We start from the raw sequence: 3856 nt of genomic DNA on the forward strand, positions 1-3856 counted from the left end.
TTCCTCCGATTAGGCGTGTATAACGCCCCTAGTTCGGCCTTCCGAACAACAGGGGCTTCGCCAACTTTCTTAATTGTCAAACTCCTATGGCTAAGTGAGGGCCGTAAAGGCCGCATAGTCTGATTGCCTTGTTTGTTGTGCTAAACACCTCCTTTAAGGACCAGAATGTGGAGTAAAGAGTGTTTAGATTTATCCCGAACACCCCCGTACTATCTACATGGGGGCAGAAGTCGACGACTGGTCAACCCTCGGATTTTATAAACGGCCGCACAGGAGGTAAAATGTAAATCGCAAGCATTATAATAAATAACATCATTGTTCCATATTACACGACAGGATAATACAAATGTTCTCATGGGAATATGACATCCTTCGAACATTGCTCCGCCGCATGGCGGGACCCCTCCAGGATGCCATCAAAATAGTGCTCGGGTCGACGATGCTCCTTGCCCTCCGACGGCCCCTCGGTCATCAGCTTCTTGGCATCCAGCTTTGCCCAATGCGTCTTGACGCGGGCAAATGCCATACGAGCGCCTTCAATACAGACCGACCGCTTCACGGCTTCGAGCCGCGGACAGGCACTTACAAGCCGCTTAGCAAGTCTGAAGTATCTGCTAGGTATAGGCTCGGCAGGCCACAGCCAGACTATCAGGTCCTTCATGGCTAGCTCTGCCGACCTGTGCAGCTCGACCAACTGCTTCAGCTGGTCGCTGAAGGACAATGGATGTTCGGGTCCAAGATATTGGGACCAGAATAGCTTCTTCGTAGACATCCCTTCTTCGGCTCTATAATGCTCGGCATCATCTGATATATTGCGCGGCAGATCCATAAACGCCCCTGGAAAACCTAAATTTGGATAAGTACAAGGAACGTTTCTTCTACATACTTGCTCTACATGGTGAAAGAGTTACCTGCCGCAATCTCCTTGGCCGCCTGAATTTCCTAGAGGGCGTTCTGGGCTTCGGCCCGTGCATCTTGTGCGCTCTGGCGGGCCTTCGCCAGTTCGGATTCTTGCGCCTTACAACCGCGCTCCAAGGACTCAAATCTCTCGATTGCACCCTGGAGCCGTTGCTGCGCCTCGCCAACCTGGGCCTCATGCTTCTCGCGAGCGGCACGTTCCATGGCCGCTTTGTCCTCGGCTAACGCCTTCTTGAGGGCTGCCACCTCGGTCGTGGCCCCTAATAAAGTTTATGACACCTCAGTCCGGACGGACTATTCATTTTTTCTTAAAAATACCCACAGGTTACTGCATACTGTGGCAATCCTCCAGCTGCATCTTCATGAGGCCGAGCTCCTCCTCCCGCTCCAGTTTCCGCTTCAGTCCGGAGACCTCCGCATCATGAGCGGTGGCAGCCTGCAGCGATACCTGCTTATTCACATAGACAACTTATGTTAGACTCCTGCGATATTTCTTCTTGATCCTCCGTTCGGCTTTTTCTTTCCGAACACCAAACAGAGCATCAGGGGCTACTGTCTATATTGTGATATTCTTCATACAAACGCATTACTTACCTCAAAGCCCTATAGAAGGCTAGCGCAGGCTTCGGTCAGACCGCTTTTGGTGAACAGAACCTTCTCTATTACTGTACCCATAAGGGCCCGGTGTTCATCCACAATAGAGGCGCCTCGTAGCGCCTCCAGCAGATTATCCGGTGCCTCTGGTTGGATAGAGGTCATCGGTAGAATAGGCACATTCCCTCCTTTTAGGGAACACCGCTCGCTGGACTCCGAAGCCGCGTAGATCTCCGAAATGGTATCCGGCTCAGGTCCGAAGGGAGCTCGGCCCCCGTCTCCAGTCCCCATAGGGGCTTTTTCCCCTATGTGTCCGGCGACTGAGGAATTGTCCTGGGGCGCCACCCTGATGATCTCCGGAAGCTCCCCTCAGTCGGGGAAGGTCTTCTGCGACACCACCTCGTCGTCATCCTTGGGAGAGATGGAATGAGCAGGTGGTGGAGACATGCTAGCCATCTCCTTTGAGTCTAGCGATCCCTCTGTCGAGGATCGCGGGGAGCCATCGCATGCGGGACCGCAGTAACAAGGTTTAAGATACATCAATATTACAAACCGGGAAGACCAGACATTTTCGGATTCTGGTACTTACGAGGCGGCGCGAGGCTTGGTCCGGCGAGGTCGCTCCGGACTGCTATCAACATCCCACGCGGAGTTATCCGCGAGGGAGCCTCTAACCCTCTTAGGCTCTTTCACCCCCAGATTTGTGGGGGCGCTCTCTTCTTCCTCCCCACTTCAGGTGGGGAGTCGTTGTCTTCCTCCTCTTCGTCATCATCATCAGCGGACGAAGAGGAAGTCTCATCTTCGGACATCACGTCTGGAGCGCCTTTTTGGCGAGGGCCCTTCTTGGCCCCTTTGGCCACTTTCTCAGTAGTCTTCTCTGGCACCTCATAAGGTGCTGGAAAATGCATTTTCGTCAGTAACAAGAATTCTTGGTCTTCGGACAGCGGAGCTGGACAGTTAATCCCCTCCGCTATATTGATCCAGGCTTGAAAAAACATGGGTAGGAAAGCTTAGGTTTTTTCTCAAAATATGCTAGTAAAGGGCACGCCTTCAAAACATTAAAAGAACTTACCGGGTTAGCCTGGTGTTTTAAGCTAAGCTCGCGATCTTTGGTCGTGGGCGGTGGCGTCTCGCCGGCCTTGAAGAGCACTTTCCAGATTTCTTCGTGCATCGTGCCGAAGAGCTCTAGTAGCGTCTGGTGCTTGGCCGGATCGTACTCCCAGAGATAGCAAGTCTGGCGTTGGCACGGAAGGACCCGATGAATGAGCATGACCTAGACCACGTTGACAAGCTTGATCTTCCTATCTATCATGTTCTGGATGCACGTCTGGAGCCCAGTCAGCTTGTCCGAGGGACCCCAGGTTAGGCCCCTCTCTTGCCAGGAGGTGAGCCGCATCGGGATTCTGGATCTGAATTCGGGGGCCGCCACCCAGTTGGCGTCGCGCGGCTCGGTGATATAGAACCACCCCGATTTCCACCCTTTCACTGTCTCCATGAACGATCCTTCGGGCCAGGTAACATTGGGCATCTTGCCCACCATGGCGCCTCTGAACTCTGCTTGTTGGCCGCTCACCACCTTCGGCTTTACATTGAAGGTCTTCAGCCATAGGCCGAAGTGAGGCCGGATGCGGAGAAAGGCCTCACACACGACAATGAATGCCGTGATGTTGAGGATGAAGTTGGGACCTAGGTCATGGAAGTCTAGCCCTTAGTAAAACATCAGTCCACATACGAAGGGGTGAAGAGGGAAGCCCAGCCCGCAGACGAAATGTGTGAGAAACACAACCCTCTCGTGGGGCTCTAGAGTAGGGACGATATGTCCCTTGTCCGGGAGTCCGTGGAGCGATCTCCTTGGCCAGATATCTGGCCTCCTAGAGCGCCTTGATATCCTTCTTCTTAACGGAGGAGGCCATCCACTTGCCCCCAGCTCCGGATTCGGACATCTTTGAAGTGCTTTCTCGATTGAGGAAAAGCTAAAAGCTTGGGCGCTGGAGCTCAAGGACGGAAGGACTGAGGAGGAGCTGGGGTGTGGGTGAAGGAAGGGAATCCTTATCCCCTTATAAAGGCCATGAATATCAAGCGTCTCCCAATTCACCTTAAACTCGCCTATTCCCAAGGGTCGTGCAAATGACACGGTTGGGTCACCCACGCATGTATTGATGAGAATCCCATAATAAGGGGGCACGATCTCTGCTTCGACAAGACGTGCCAATGGCAACCGCGTCTCGAAACATGGAGCGGCAGGCAATAAATGGTTCAAAATTATGACCAGACAGACATGATGTCATATTGTAAAAGCTGTGAGCGGATTAGACTCGTGTAAAAATATATTCTCTCTGCGATT

Source organism: Triticum dicoccoides, chromosome 4A (genome assembly GCF_002162155.2).
Source record: "Triticum dicoccoides isolate Atlit2015 ecotype Zavitan chromosome 4A, WEW_v2.0, whole genome shotgun sequence".
NCBI classification, from domain to species: Eukaryota; Viridiplantae; Streptophyta; class Magnoliopsida; order Poales; family Poaceae; genus Triticum; species Triticum dicoccoides.